Source organism: Amaranthus tricolor, chromosome 1 (genome assembly GCF_026212465.1).
Source record: "Amaranthus tricolor cultivar Red isolate AtriRed21 chromosome 1, ASM2621246v1, whole genome shotgun sequence".
NCBI classification, from domain to species: domain Eukaryota; kingdom Viridiplantae; phylum Streptophyta; class Magnoliopsida; order Caryophyllales; family Amaranthaceae; genus Amaranthus; species Amaranthus tricolor.
Window position 1 is genome coordinate 40,140,670 of NC_080047.1, and position 17,252 is coordinate 40,157,921.

General features: G+C 33.7%; 1 pseudogene; it reads right to left on the bottom strand.

Annotated features, from left to right (window-relative positions):
* Positions 1 to 3,340: 3,340 nt before the first annotated feature.
* Positions 3,341 to 6,537, bottom strand: LOC130822607 (putative calcium-transporting ATPase 13, plasma membrane-type; annotated as a pseudogene).
* Positions 6,538 to 17,252: the final 10,715 nt, after the last annotated feature.

The following is a 17,252-nucleotide window of genomic DNA, read 5'->3' on the forward strand; positions in this document are numbered from 1 at the left end:
ATAAATGAGACACTAACTACAAAGTTAACACTACTATCCTATAATATAGGATTAATACTTTTTATCTCATATTTTCAGCATACTTAACATTATGCATAACATTTAGTTAGACAAATATATATAATCAAATTAACAATATGAAACAATATAAAATATATCTAACTATATAAACTAACTTTAAATAACTCATTCAATACGTGTGACTTTGTCAAGGTACCTAATAGATTGAAATATGTCTTTTATAATTAAGGGTTCTAACACTAAACAATTAAAAATCTCAATCCCATGCTTATATTCCTCGCACGTCATCATCATGCCTAGTGTATCCCACTCATAGAAAAATATGATTAGGGGAGAGAAAAATGACGGTAAATCATACTGATAGAGGAGAATGCTGAAATAGACTACATTTAATAAAGTTTAATTATAAGTTTATTAAGGTAATTGGGGTTATTAAGTAAGTTAATTCGAGTAATAATATTATTACTTTGATAATATTGACTTAAGTATTTGATTTGTTAACATTTTCAAGAAAGAGGTATATTTTATTTAATGTATAAAATTTGTATAAAGAGTACTTCGATAAAAGTGTATTTTATTTATATTTTATTAATTGATTACTATTTTATCTTTATAAAAATAAATTTAAATAAAGTATTGAAAAATAAATTTCTAAATATAATCCTTATTCATACTACCCATTAACTTATTTCATAAATCGTCTATTATACCCTTACAGCATGTCTAATATAAGACTGTTCTACGATGAGACGACTTTAATAAAATTTAATGGGTCAAACCTGTAAATAAACCCTTATCTCAATTAACCGACACACCCCTTCCCCATTTCTTTCTTCATCCTCATCATCTTTTACCTTCAAACTCTCAACAATGCCTCCTTCCCTCTCCCTCACGGTTCAGTAGCAGGCTAGCAGCCCTAGCACTACCAGGCCACGCCTCCATCGTAGCCACCCGCAGACACACACTCCTCCTCCCCTGCAGTAGCCGCGACCCCCAAGCAGCAGCAGCAGCCACGTTTTTGTGGCTGTTTCCACGGCAGCAGCAGGCGTCCAGGCCCAGGACCACCACCGGGTCCCTTGGGCTGACCTGTGTCACCACACCACCATACCAACTCTTTCCTCTTCCTTCAATGGTGATTGAGGTAATCAACAAGCTATTCTATTTAAATATTAATTGAATGTTTTAAAGTAGTTTGGTATTTGTGGATTCAATTTGGGGTTTTTAAATTAAATTTAAGCATCAACTTGAATTTAATTAGAGTATATGAGTTTAATTAGTAATTGGGTTCTTGCTAGTGTTGATTAGTATTGGTTATTTGGGTTATTTGATTTCTAGTATAAAACATGGTATTGTGGATTTTGAAATTTCAGTTTTGAAACTGAACTTTCTGTTTTGGCTATTTTGGGGATGGTTCTGATTGTTTTTGGGTTCTTATGTCTTCTTGAGATTTGTAGAACTCTGAGTCGCGGTCGTGTGGGCACTTGAATCACCCCCAGATGAGTTCGTATGAGGAAGTTATGTCCAAAATACTAGTAGACTGTCATAAAGATCGACAATGATGTTCCGTTTTGTTCTGTCCAAATTTGTGTTGCTGTTTTTGAAATAGTTAGAGTCGTTTTGGGGTTTTGGTGTCTTCATAAGATTTGTAGAGCTTTGAGTCGCGATCACGTGGGCACTTGAATCGCTCCAAAATGAGTTTATATGAGAGAGTTATGTTCAAAATAGCGAAATACTAGCAGGCTGTCTTGAAAATCCATAATGAACCTTCTGTTTTGGCTATTTTGGGATAGTTCTAATTGTTTCTGGGTTTTAGTGTCTTAATAAGAATAGTAGAGCTCTGAGTAATGGTCGCGTAGCCACTTAAATCGTCTCATTTGGTTTCCGTATGAGTGAGTTATGACTGTTTTAGTAAGAAGTGTCCTAAAACCATTACGGGATTCCTAATTTGGGATCAAGAGATATGGAAATTAATTGGATAATTAAATATTTTTGGATGAAGTATTAGATTCTGTTGAGACTTGTTGATTGTAGGAAGAACAATGACCTTTGTGTTTAATCAAATACATTCTAATAGATTAAGGGTCTTGGTGTAACCTTAAATCCTTGTGAATCTTAATATGTAAGTATGAGATGGATGGACATTGAATTTACGAAATTGGTGGAACATGGTTGTTTATAAGAAAGTATTGGGTAATTGATACTCTTGAATCGACTGTAAGATTTTAAATGTTAGAATGCTAGCATAACTCTTGGTTAAGTTGCGGTCTTAGGAGGAGATGTAATAAGTTACATGTTAGTATAGTAGTATCGAACGCTCTCTAGCGATGTTGTGATCTTGTTATGCTCCAGGAGACGATATCATCGAAGAACCCTTCTAGTTGATAGCTGGATTCGTTACCTTGAAGCGACATTGTCGGTGAGTAGTAGCAGTCCCTTAAAGGGTCTGATCAGACTACTTTCTTGAAAATAAACTTTTTATTAAAGCTCTTTTGAGATTGGAAATTGTTGAGACAAATGTTGTTGTGAATGCTTATGCTGATATTATGGTCAATGGATCGGGCTTGCGAGCTGGTCATTGATGGAGTTGAGGAACATTGTTCCCTGCTCCCTGTTTTGAAGCGAATTGTCATTGAGATATTGACTAGCTTCCCCCGAGAGCGACATAGCCTTAGAGCTATGGGGCACCTCTCAAACTAGACTCCCTGTGCGCACATAGATCTAGGGAACTGATGTTGTTTTTAAACCTATAATTTGAATTACTGTGTTTGTTGTTTTAGATTGTTACTTCTCATTTATTTTAATCTGATCTTCTGTTGTTTCCATCTTTTAGTTTGTCTACAGATCGGAACCAGTCGGGAATAATGGATTAGCGAAGGTGAATAGAGTTTCCAAGGATGTATATTGAGGTGAGTACTTAGGAATTATAGATTTGTATTAGGAATTTTGGATAAATGTAAATTTATTTTGGCTGTGCTGGTTATATCGGACTTGTAGAGAATTGTATGATTATCTTGTGTATTAGTTAGATGTTGGCTTTGGGATTTAGCTGAGTTAGACACGTTGAAGAGCTTGTGACCCCTTTGCTTGAGTTTTGGAAGTGTGATTTCAGTTTCTTGGGAAACGAACCCAGTGATAACCCTGTTTACCCAGTCAACGGTAAGTCGAGTTGTTACAAATGCTGTCAAAGAGTCTCTCGGCTCGAAAAAGATCTTTAAAGAGAGCTAATATTCCTCACACATAAACAATAAAAAGGAGAACACATTTATATAACTGAAATTATATGATTGCTCAAAACATGATGCATCAAAATACAAAAAAATAAAAAAAATGTTGTAAGTACTTGTATACATGAAAGCATAACAACATAATCAATTAAAGAATTATATGAACTTTATTGATAAATACAATATGTTATGTTATGTCTCTTCCAGACGCATAAGTACTTCCATTTGATGTAGCTGAAAAATGGTTTTTTCGTAACAGGTATGTACTTGACGAGCCACCCTAGAGGCCAAGATACTACTGCAATGCCAATACAAGCACCCCACTGTCCCCAATTCAGTCTTTCTGTATTTGCAAATTTCTTAAGGAACTCCACCATCACCACTTGGAGGATAATTGTTACGCCAATTATGGCAATGAATAGCTTGTTCTTGTGTATCCCTTCAAATATGTTTTTCTTTTCTAGCTTTCTTGCGTTGAATTCATTGAAAATCTGGCACAATACAAAGGTGTTGAATAATAGTGTGTCATTCACTTTGCTCCCTACACCAAATATCACCTCGCCCTTGAACTGTAAAGTTAAGAGAACTGCAATCTGGTATAAGGCTTGTGCCATTAGGTTCCTCCACATGATGTTGGTAATAAACGGCTCTGTTCTTCCAACTGGTGCCTTGTCCATTAATTCTTTTGTGGGTTTTTCTGTTGCAAGAGCAAGGGGACCTAATGTGTCCATGATGAAGTTAACCCATAAGAGTTGAACTGCGGTTAATGGAACCTCATGTGCTGATACTGCTGCTACGAAGTTGATGGGCCAAGATGCCACATTTACCGTAAGTTGAAACTGTTTGAACTTTTGAATGTTGTTGTAAACACATCTACCCCAATTTAAAACGGTTGCCACTGAAGCAAAATTATCATCTAGGATGACAATATCTGAGCTCTCCTTTGCAACTTCTGTCCCTTGTATGCCCATCGAAAGACCTATATCGGCCTCCTTCAGAGCTGGTGCATCATTTGTGCCGTCTCCAGTTACTGCAACCACATGACCATTTTGCTTGAGACATTGCACCATCAAAAGCTTATCAAAAGGAGAAGATCTCGCCATCACACGTATTTTATCGACTTTTGCTTTCCTTTGATCATCACTGTAGTTTCTGAATACAGGACCTTCAACAACAGCATCTTCCATGTTGTCACCAGGTTGCAAGATCCCACATTCAACAGCTATGGCTCTTGCAGTATAAAGATTGTCACCTGTGATCATCTTAATGTTAACTCCAGCATTTTGGCAATCTTGAACAGCTTTCTTTACCCCAGGTCTACATGGATCTTTAAGACCCACCATTCCGAGCAAGGTCAGACTATCATCGGTGAGTTTTTCCTTGGCAATATCTTTACCATCATGAAGGACCACTTGCTTATGTGCAAAGGCTATGCATCGGAGGCTGCTTGCTGCCATGCTTTGAATTACTTGTTCGAATCGCTCCTTTGCATCACTATCCATTAAAAAGAAATTTCCTGATGCATCATAGTAACTTGAGCACTTTTCTAGTACCATCTCCGCAGCACCTTTCCAATGTATATGAGCTATACTTTCGTTCTTTTTCTTTATCAATACCCCACTTCTCTTCTGTGAATTGAAAGCTTCCACGTGAAGGATTGAATAACTCTGACTTAGTGTTTGCATGTTCATCTTGTGCTCTAACACTGCCCAAGAGAGAAGAGCCTTCTCTGTTGGACTTCCCGAAAACTCGTACTCAGAGCTAGAAGAACTCTTGTAAACACTACCGGTAGTATTTAGTCCAACTCCTTGTTGGATTAATTCAAGAAGATCGAAAGCAATCTTACTGATGTCGCCTTTTTCGACAGGATTCTGACCCAACCAGAATTTTGTGACCTTCATTTGGTTGAGGGTGAGAGTGCCTGTTTTGTCTGTGCAAATTATTGTTGCTGATCCCATTGTCTCACATGCTGAAAGTTTACGAACCATGGCCTGATCAGCCATCATCCTCTTCATCGAATAAGTGAGTGTGAGGGTGACAACCAATGGCAAATCTTCGGGAATCGCAACCACAACTATGGCAACAGCAGCAGAAACAATTTTGACAACAGCGTTGAGCACATCATTAGCACTCGTTTTGCTTCCATTGTATTCTGTTTTGCCCTCATCATCTTTTGTATTCCCAGTGAAGTACAGAACTAATAATAACACTACAAGAACAAAGAAAGCCACAGCTACACCAAGCTTACCAATTGAAGACGTCAAATTATTAAGTCGTTCTTGTGATGGTGTCTGTTCATCTCTGTTGTGGCTGACAGAGCTCATCATCTCACCCCATATTGTGTTCATCCCTACTGAAGTCACCAACATCTTGCCATAACCATCTGCAACTTTAGTTCCTGAGATCAAAAACGGGTGTTGAGCTTCGTCAATGGTGACGTGGTCACTCTCTCCGGTCATGCTAGACTCATCAATTTGTAGTGAATGTCCATTAACAAACAAGCCATCAGCTGGTACTTGATCCCCTATTTTCAAACAGACAATGTCTCCCACTACGATATCATAAATCGAAACTTGTTGCCTTCGCCCACCCCTCACGACATCCACCTTGATGTTGTTGCGTTGTTTAGATAACTTCTCAAGTTGTCTACTTTGCCTGAAGTTATTAAGAGAAGATACAATAACAACAAGAAGAACAGCAACAATGATGCTACCTCCATCATACCAACCTTCTTTTATCCCTTTCAATCCCCAAACAAAGTGAAAGAGAAGCAGAAGATAGAAGATTTATAATGGTAAAATCTTTGAAAGCTTCCCGCACAAAGTGTAAAAGCCCGAGAGAAGGTGGTTTTTTGAAAGTATTTGTACCAAAAATTTCACGACGATTCGCAAAGTCGTCTTTATCACCACAAAGACCGTTTTCTAGATTTGTTTGAAGTTGAAAAGCAATAGATTCTACACCACCAATTGCAAACTCTTTAAGTTTTTCGATATTTTTTTGTTTTGTGAGTTTGGTAAGTGATTGTTGATCAACATCGGAGAAAGTTAACCGTGAATCATCAAGGTTAACAATAGAGTAAGAAGAACCCTCACTTATGAAAAGTACGGTTCGAGGAGGCATAAACACTCTCGAATAATATATTCGAGCAAACGCCTTGCGCCATATTTTGTTGTAATAGCTAAGTTCTTGAGGTATGCTTAGCAAATGATGAATGCTTGCTAAGTTTGTAGGTAACAAATTGGACATACTTTTGTTGCAAAATAAATATATAGCTCTGTTGGACACTTTGTTGTGGGTTGTTATTTTTGAGGTTTATTGTAAGATGCAAAAAAAAATTGTTATTTATAGTTGCAATCAGGAAGATGTGTGGAAACTCGGTATCTTCGTCCACGCTTTGCAATTTTATCACTTCCTAATTGCTTTTGCTCTTGGTCGGGTTTTTTGCTATATATTCCTTCCTATAGAATAATTCATTATTTTTTTCTTATTTATTTTTAATAATGTTTGTGTTAATTCTTCCACTAATGATTATTCAACCATTAGCATGTACTCAGCAATGATCAATAGTTGAAGATATGCATTGATCGTTTATACGATTGATTGAATAAAAGCAAAGAAGAAGGATATATGAGGAGAGCAAAAGAGGGATTACAGAGAAAGAGAGGAGAAGAGATTTTCTGAATGCATCTATTTTATTTTTCAATTAATCTCTCTTCCTTTTTTTTTAATACATGAATACAAGGCTGCCTTATATACAAGTTTTGGAGAATTCTGTTCTATCAGAATTTTTGCTAACAAACTTTTGCTAAGTCTATTTGTTTTGTGGCTGTAGGTGCTGTTATCTCTACACCCCCCCTCAATCTTGGCTGGTAGAACATGCCAAGATTGCGCAGTAAATGATTAAATTGTTGAGAAGGAAGAATCTTTGTAAAGATATCAGCAATTTGAGAAGTAGTAGGGAGATAAGTGAGTTGTATAAGGCCTTCAAGAACTTTCTCTCTGGTGAAGTGACAGTCAATGGCGATATGCTTGGTTCGTTCATGAAATACTGGACTTTTGGCAATGTATATAACTGATTGATTATCACAATGAAGAGTCACAGGCTGCAAGTGAGAAAGACCAAGTTCAGTAAGAAGCCTGACCATCCAGGTGACTTCAGAAGCTGCATTAGCCATGGCCTTGTACTCAGCCTCTGAAGAAGATCGAGATACAGTTGCTTATTTTTTAGATTTCCAAGAGATTGGAGAATTGCCTAGCTTCAGAACATAGCCAGATTTGGATCTTCTGGAGTCAGGGCAATCTGCCCAATCTGAATCAGAAAAAGCTTGTAAAACAAGGTTATCTGCGCCCTTCATTAATATGCCCTGCCCAGCTGTATGAGCAACATAACAAATTGTATGATGAAGAGCCTGTAGATGAGTATCCCTGGGCTGTTGCATGAACTGGCTGAGATGTTGAACAAAATAAGCCAAGTCAGGTCTTGTATGAGTGAGAAAATTCAACTTCCCTACCATTCGCCTGTAATATAATGGGTTTGAGAGCAAGACACCTTCAGAAGAACTGAGTTTGAGATTTTGAGGTAAAGGAGTCACAGCAGGCTTGAAAGCATCCATGTTACTGGCTTGAAGAAGATCCTGAGTAAACTTATTCTGAGTGAGTGTGATACCCTCAGAAATGTAAGAAACCTCTATGCCTAGGAAGTAATTAAGTCGCCCTAGATCTTTGATGCCAAAAACCTTACGAAGATGAGTGTTTAGATCAGTAATGAGGGAATCATCAGTGCCTGTAAGAATGAGATCATCAACGTATACTGCTGCAATGATGATAGAAGAACCCTTATGTAGAATAAACAAAGAGTAGTCATTTTTTGATTGTTGAAAACCTTGAAGAAGCAATTCATTCAAGAGCTTGGCAAACCATTGTCTGGAAGCCTGTTTTAGTCCATACAAAGACTTTTGTAACCTGCATACTTTATTGGTAGGATTAGGAATACCTTCTGGGAGTTTCATATACACTTCTTCATGAAGATCTCCATGTAAGAAAGCATTGTTGACATCAAGTTGTGAAAGATTCCATTGTTTTTGAACAGCAACAGCAATAATTGCCTTGATTGTGGACATTTTTACTACAGGAGAAAAAGTCTCATCATAGTCGACTCCATGAGTTTGAGTGTAGCCTTTGGCAACCAACCTGACCTTAAAACGTTTCACAGATCCATCTGCCCTCATCTTTATCTTATATACCCATTTGCAACCAATTGATTTTTTTCCTTTAGAAAGATCAACAAGAACCCAATTATTATTGGCCTCAAGGGCAGCCAGTTCATTATTCATTGCAGTGATCCAATGTGAATTTTTTGAAGCCTGCTTGTATGTAGTAGGTTCATCAAGACAAGAAACAGCAGTAATGATGGATTGGTTTTCTCGTGGAATAGAGTCCAGCTTAACCAGATTACACCAGTGCTCAGTAGTAGGTTGAAAAGATGCAGTGGAACAAACATAATCTTTTAAGTAAGAAGGAGGATTAGAGGTTCTAGAAGAAGTTCTTGTTGGGACAGGAACAGAACAGTCTAACAACTGTGAGGTAGATGGGATATATTGTGTGGATGAATTGTTTTGTGGAGGAGAAGGATTATCCAATGGTAAATGTGAGGTAGAAGAGACAGGAGAAGTATTGGCATGTGATGAAGAAAAATAAGGAGAGGTTTCTGTGAAAGGATCTATGAATATAAATGGAAGAGTATCAACTGGTAGAAAAAATTGAAAAGGTTGTGCTGAAGGAGATGATTTTGACTGATTGTAGTGATAAGGAAAATGTTTTTCATGAAATAAAACATCTCTACTAATATGTATCCTTTTTGTAGTCAAATTTAGGATCTTATAACCCTTTTGAGTGAGGGAATAACCAATGAAAACACAGGGATCAGATCTAGGATCAAATTTAGATCTTTGAACCTTTGAAGTAGAGACATAACATAGACAACCAAAAGTTTTGATGTGATCAAGAACAGGAGGAGAATTATGCAATATTTCATATGGAGATTTATGTTTTAGAACTGACAAAGGCATTCTATTTATAAGATATGTACCACAAAGTAATGACTCTCCCCAGTAAGTCATAAGTAAATTAGCCTGGAAGAATAAAGCTCTTGCAGTCTCCAAAAGATGCCTATGCTTTCTTTCCACTACCCCATTCTGTTGAGGTGTATCTGCACAACTAGTTTGATGAGTAATGCCCTTCTTGTAATATAGATCTTTGATAGGGACTTCACATAAATCTTTGGCATTGTCTGTCCTTATAATATGAACAGATGAAGAAAATTGATTTTCTACATAGGCTAAAAAGTTAGCAAGAATATGAACACAATCAGATTTATACTTAAGCAAATGAATCCAAGTATATCTAGTAAAATCATCCACTATTGTAATGAAAAGATTACATCCATTTGGAGTTGGATGCCTAAAAGGCCCCCATACATCAATATGTAAGAGATGAAAAGGTTTTGTACTCTTTATTTTACTAATTAGAAATGGTTGTCTACATTGTTTGGCCTTAGGACAAATCTGACATATAGAATCAGTACATTGTTGTTTATTTTTAAAAACAGGAAAATTGTAAGAAAGCTTAGAAAAAGGAAGATGTCCAAGCCTCAAATGCCAAAGCTTAGCTTGATCAGAGAATTTGTTTGGATGTGTAGAAGATGTGTTTGAAGAAAAAACTGGTGCAATTTGATGTTGTTGGTTTTTAGACAAAGCGTCATTAGCATAGTAAAGACCTGACCTCAATCTACCAAGAACTATCTTCTTGGGTAGGGTTGGTCCCTGTAGAAAACAACTAGTGTCATTAAAAAAAACTTCACAGTTCATGTCATGACATAGTTTATGCACAGAAATTAAGTTAAAATGAAAATCTGGTGCATAGAGAACATTTTGAAGCTCTAGATCAGCATTTAGTTTAACAGTGCCAATACGTGTAACTTGAACTTTCTTCCCATCTGGTATAGTGATGAAATTATTTTTACTATCAATCAGTTTGTGAGCAGAAAACGTATTCAAGTCATAACAGAAGTGGTCAGTAGCTCCACTATCAATGATCCAATTCTTGTCATAGTGAGAATAAAGGCATAGTTTACCTGCAAAGAAAGCAGTGTGAGAAGTGTTGGTGATAGGGTTTGGTTTGAGAGAGTCTGTAGTTTTATCCTTCTCTACGATGTTCAACAAATGAGAGTATTGTTCTCTGGTGAAACTGGTGTGTATCAAATCATCAGTACTTGCATCAGCAGTAGTTTCTTCTCTTTCCCCTGTATAAGCATAATGAGCAAATTTCTTTGGAGCATTGTTATGTTTTGAATCCTTGGGAAAACCATGGAGCTTGTAGCACCTGTCAATAGTGTGACCTGCATAGTTGTAGTGTTCACAGTGCAGAATAGAACTTCTCTTAGAACCTTCTCCTCCTTGAGTGTAACTTCCTCTATTTGAAGTATAACCACCTTTACTTGGAAAAAAATTGTTGGACTGTTGATCAGAAAATCTTTTTCTGTCAGCAGAAAAAGCCATAACCTCTGTAGTATTGTTTACATCACTTATTTGTTTGTGATGTTCCTCCTGCAAGACTATTTTGTAAGCCTGAGTGATGTTAGGTAAAGAATTCATCATGATGACATTACTCCTGGTCTGCCTATACTCATGTTTGAGCTTCATAAGAAATTGCATCAACCTTTGATCTTGCAGAATTTTAAGAAACTTGAAAGTAAGGTTGCAGGTACATTTAGTACATTGACAAGTTGGTAAAGGACAAACTTCATCTAGCTCATCCCATAGGACTTTGATTTTAGCAAAAAATTCTACCACATTGTCATTTTCTTGATGAATTACAACAATCTCTTCTTGAATAGCAAACAATTGTGTGGATGTGGTTTGACCATACCTTTCTTCTAAATTGTTCCACATTTCTTCAGCAGTTTTAAAGAAGAAAACACTTTTGGCAATAACAGACCCTAAGGATTTTAGAATCCAACCTCTAACCATATCATTGCATCTAACCCATGCTTGATATTTTTTATCATTTACAGGTGGTTTTGGTAAGGAACCATCCACAAAACACATTTTATTTTTAGTGGAGAGACCTATTATCATGGAAGATTTCCAGGTAATGAAATTCTGACCTTCAAATTTTTCAGAAACAAATGTTTGAGCTGTTGTATCAGAAGGATGTATGTAAAAGACTGTATTAGGATCAGCAGTTAGGTCAAGGGTTCTAGGATTGTCTTCGTTAGATTGAGTAGACATGTTTTAGAAAAGAAACTAAGCACAAGAAATGAAAACAAACGTGAATATGAAACAAGAAAACAAGAAAGATAGAAAGGGACTTTAAATTTCCAGACAGAAATCAAATAATCAACAAGAAATCGATTGAACAGAAATATGCATGCATCAAATCGATAAGGCGAGAGGCAAGATAACAATCACGGATTTGCATATACAGATACAAAAATAAGAATGGAAGAGGGAATCGAAGATTCAAGGAATCAAAGAAATCATACGAATTTTTGCGGAATTTCTGAGTAAATGATAGATCTTCTTGAAAGGCTCTGATACCATGTTAATTCTTCCACTAATGATTATTCAACCATTAGCATGTACTCAACAATGATCAGTAGTTGAAGATATGCATTAATCGTTCATACGATTGATTGAATAAAAGCAAAGAAGAAGGATATATGAGCAAAGCAAAAGAGGGATTACAGAGAAAGAGAGGAGAAGAGATTTTCTGAATGCATCTATTTTATTTTTCAATTGATCTCTCTTCCTTTTTTTTTAATACATGAATACAAGGCTGCCTTATATACAAGTTTTGGAGAATTCTGTTCTATTAGAATTTTTGCTGACAAACTTTTGCTAAGTCTATTTGTTTTGTGGCTGTAGGTACTGTTATCTCTACAGTTTGATTAAAAATTAAATTAATATTAATAAAATTAACATTGATAAAAATCAATTAAAATTCCAGTTAATTATGTTTTTACTCATAAATTAAGAATAAAACACATGAAGTATTAATACTGATCGATAAATAATGCTAAAAAAGCAAATGGAATAATAATTATTTTGTTTGTTTTAAATTGCTTGTTACATTGTAGTTATTAAAATTATATTTTCCTTTTAAGCTTATTTTACTCTCTTATATTTATTATTATTATATCCCTTTTTATTTTTTTGCTACTATTAATAGATCACTTTTAATTTATATTTTTTTAATCTTCTGCAAAAGTTAAAAATTGTTAAATGAGCTAAATCTAGTTTCATTATTTGATTTAATGCAAATTTCATTGACATCGATATTTTATAATTTTTAAATAAGAGAGTAAAAATTTGTAGATGCAATTTAAAAAATGAGATTGAGATTATTTTTAGAAAAGGTAAGAGTACAAAATTATTATATCAAATTAAAAGGAAAAGTGGTGCAAAATGAGAGACAAATTAATTACTATTTTCTTATGCCCGTTAAAACAATAATTATAGATGTAAATTGCATATAGATTAAGAAATAGTAGAATTATTTAAATTGCGTGGATGAAAATAATTAAAAGTTGAATAGCGTAAATGGAAATAAAAAAAAATGTTGGATAAAAAAGACTTAGAGCTATTTACTTTAAAAAAAATTAATTGCAAAATAAAAAAGAAGAACTGAAAAGGAATTACTTAATTCTTTTCATTGGTCCATCACATTTGAATTTTTGTACATTCTTTTGGGGATTTACACATTAGAAATTTTGAATGAATTTCACATAAATCGTAGGGATTAAGAAACCTTTCCATAATTTTGAACAAAATAGCGACGGCCAGCGACATGCCCAGGAATCAGGATGTTGCCAATGCTTTTCCTAGTTTTTTAATTTATTAATTTTAAAAACATGCCCAGGTCATCGCTACTGCCTCAGGTCATCGCCTCAATTGGCGACCACCAAGGTTCATAACCAAGCCGTTGTAAAAAAATATTTTTATTCTATGTCAATTGTAGCTTGCATCTATAAGTCCGCCACATAAAAATTGGCACAAATTTTCAAATGAGACGATCTCACAATGATACAAATTATAATATATTGGGTTGACCCAATATACATTTATTATTTCAAAGTGATCACTTATAAGTTATAATTTTAAAGAGATCATTTATAATTTTAAAATCACTATTTATAGTCTTTGAGTAATTAGCAATAACCTTAAGCGCTTACTTACAATATTAGAGCGATCAATAAAAATTTAGAAAAATAGACTAATTATATAAACTCGTTCATAATATATATTTCTTTATTTATTGTAACGGCTAAAAAGTTCACACACTCAAATTCAAGTAGTAGTTTACCGACTTTGGCCTAACGGTTGATAAATTATTTTTTTTATTTATTTACTTTTGCCCATGGTAATAATACTCGATTACTACCAAAGTTTCTATGATATTTGACAAAATTTTTATTTACAGCTAGTCTTTTGAAAGATTTTTTTTTGAGAGATATATCTCAAATCTAACCTATCAAAGATTAATGTTTACTTATCATATTATTAATGTCTATTTACATAATCCTTAATGCTTACTTATCGTATCCTTAATGCCTGGTTTCAATATTTTAGATATATCTCAAACACTCTCGAATAATATATTCGAGCAAACGCCTTGCGCCATATTTTGTTGTAATAGCTAAGTTCTTGAGGTATGCTTAGCAAATGATGAATGCTTGCTAAGTTTGTAGGTAACAAATTGGACATACTTTTGTTACAAAATAAATATGTAGCTCTGTTGGACACTTCGTTGTGGGTTGTTATTTTTGAGGTTTATTGTAAGTTGGATGCTGATGATGAATCTGTGCTTTGTGATATCCGTATATATAGTTGGACACCGGATAGGAAGATAGGTGGAAACTCGGTAGCTTCTTCCATGCAAATACAACTATTGCGTTTCAATTTTATCACTTCCTAATTGCTTTCGCTCTATGTCGGTATCGAGACTAATTCATTATTTTTTTCTTATTTATTTTTAATAATGTTTCATTAAAAAAATAAAAATTAATATTAATCAAATTAACATTGATAAAAATCAATTAAAATTCCAATTAATTATGTTTTTACTCATAAATTAAGAATAAAACACATGAAATATTAATACTAATTGATAAATAATGCTACAAAAAGCAAATGGAATAATAATTATTTTGTTTGTTTTAAATTGCTTGTTATATTGCAGTTATTAAAATTATTTGCCTTTTAAGCTTATTTTACTCTCTATATTTATTATTATTATCCCATTTTATTTTTTGACACTATTAATAGATCACTTTTAATTTATATTTTTTTAATCTTCTGCAAAAGTTAAAAAATTGTCAAATGAGCTAAATCTTGTTTCATTATTTAATTTATTTCGATGTAAATTTCATTGACATCGATATTTTATAATTTTTAAATAATCGCGATTTGAGATATTTATGATTGAATATGTGCATTGGCAAATGTACAATAATCAAATGAGACAATGATAGCGTATAGCAGGGAGTTAATTTAGCTTAATGTGTCAAAATAAATATAATCAAATGGGATCTTGTTTTAATCGTTTGGTCTCATTTATTCATAATATTAATTTTTTTATAATTTTTAATTATGTGTAACTCAAAATATAAATGATTAAAATAACATATTAAATTCAATAAAAAGTCAAATATAATAAATATATAAAAAAAATAGAATAAATTATTATTTTTTGACGTAACTCCACCGATAATACCTTAATAAAATCTACACAACTTATTTTTATTTCCTACATTTAAACTTATAATTATAATCCCACTAAAGATTTGGTCCCACCTATGTACAATAGAATAAAAAAGGGCATTATTTGCTGCGGTCAACCCAAAATCGCAGCAAATAAGGAGTAGTATTTGCTGCGGTCAACACCAAAACCGCAGCAAATAAGGAGGAGTATTTGCTGCAGTTTTGGGGTTGACCGCAGCAAATACTCCTCCTTATTTGCTGCGGTTTTGGGTTGACCGCAGAAAATAGTTGGTATTTTTTCTTTCTTTTTTCGTTTTATACTAATAATAATCCAATAATAATTTACAATGTAATAACAATGATTAATCCAATAATAATCCAATGATAATCACAAATAATCAGCAATAATCTCTTTGTAATAATAAACTCTCGATCGTATATATAATATAATATTATGTACGTACATATATATATATAATATACATTAAAGTCGTAAAAAATCTATACTAATTACAATTTATCAAGGACAAAAATTAGCAAGATACGTGGCAATCTTGCCTTTTAATTCGCGCATCTCTCCACTTCTCAAAGGGCGTGTTTCCCTCAGAATATCGTATAAAACCTATAATATAATATAAAATTAAAAGATTAATAAACATTAGATTTTACCAATAATAATAATTTAAGAATGTAACAAATACTTACGGCAACTATATTTTCGACTCCAAAATCCTTCACGGATTTTATAATATCGTCCATGTACTTCAGCGTGTAGTAGCCGCAATCAACGGAAGTAGAAGGTTGTTGAAAACACTAAGAGAAAATAGATGTTAGTGCCAAAAACGCTTATAAACGCATAAAATCGCAACTTAATACGTAATTTCTAGCATATGACTATGATTTTCGATACTAACCACTTCAACACAATAGTATATACCAATTAGTGTTGTGTGCCAAGTTTCGTGCAAAACAAACCAAGTTTGAGCTACTTTATGCGCAAAAGTGCCAAAAACGCTTAAAAACCCTCAAAATCGCAACTTAACACGTAATTTCTAGCATATGACTATGATTTTCAATTCTAACCACTTCAACACAATAATATATACCAAATAGTATTGTGTGCCAAGTTTCGTGCAAAACATACCAAGTTTGAGCTACTTTATGCGCAAAAGTGCCAAAAACGGTTAAAAACCCTTAAACTAGCGTCACTCCAATTGAACTTTGACTTAATGTTGAAAATTGTCAACACTGCTGTTAGTTTGGTGAACTTTGTACATCCAGGGTACAAAGGCTTTTGAGAAGCCTCTGTCAACAAGTCAAAAACACGATGACGTTTTCCTAACTCATCCTCGACTCCCTCCATCATTTCATCAACACGATCCACATCCTCATCGACATTCTCTTCATCTGTCTCATACCCATCAACATGATCTACTGCATCCTCATTGACATCGGCCACATTATTGACGTCCTCAAAAACACTTTTCTCTTTGTAAACTCCCTCCTCACCATGCCAATCCCAAATATGATATTGAGGCCTAAACCCACGTCGAAGTATGTGCTCCCTAAGGATATAAACACTATCTACCTTTGATACATTGCCACAACTAACATATGGGCAATAAAAACCAACTCCCCCCGTCCTAACCTGATGTTCAACCGCAATACTACAAAATTCTAATACGCCATCAATAAATTCCGACGATTCAATGCTTCCATACATCCAAGAACGATCTTTTGTCATCCTAATTAGTGTGATTAATTGATTCAAAACAAAATTAATACACAACTTTTAAACATATACTTATTTCTAACAAACATATTTAACCCTAAAAATATATATACTTATTTATACCAAATCTATTTAACCCTAAATATACATACTTCATATTCTAATTCTATACTTAATACTTCAATATTAAGCACTACATTGTAAATAAAATCATATTCTAATTCTAATAGTTAAAGACATAATTATAACAACAAACCACATTTTTAACAAATTACACAAATATTTAACAAACTAGCATACAAGCAAAAGCAAAAGATATCATTTGCAAATAGCAATTCAAACAAAAATTCACTAAATTACTAAATTGCATCTATATATATATATATATATATATATATATATATATATATATATATATATAAATATATATATATATATATATATATATATATATATATATATATACATATATACATATATATATATATACATATATATATACATATATATATATAT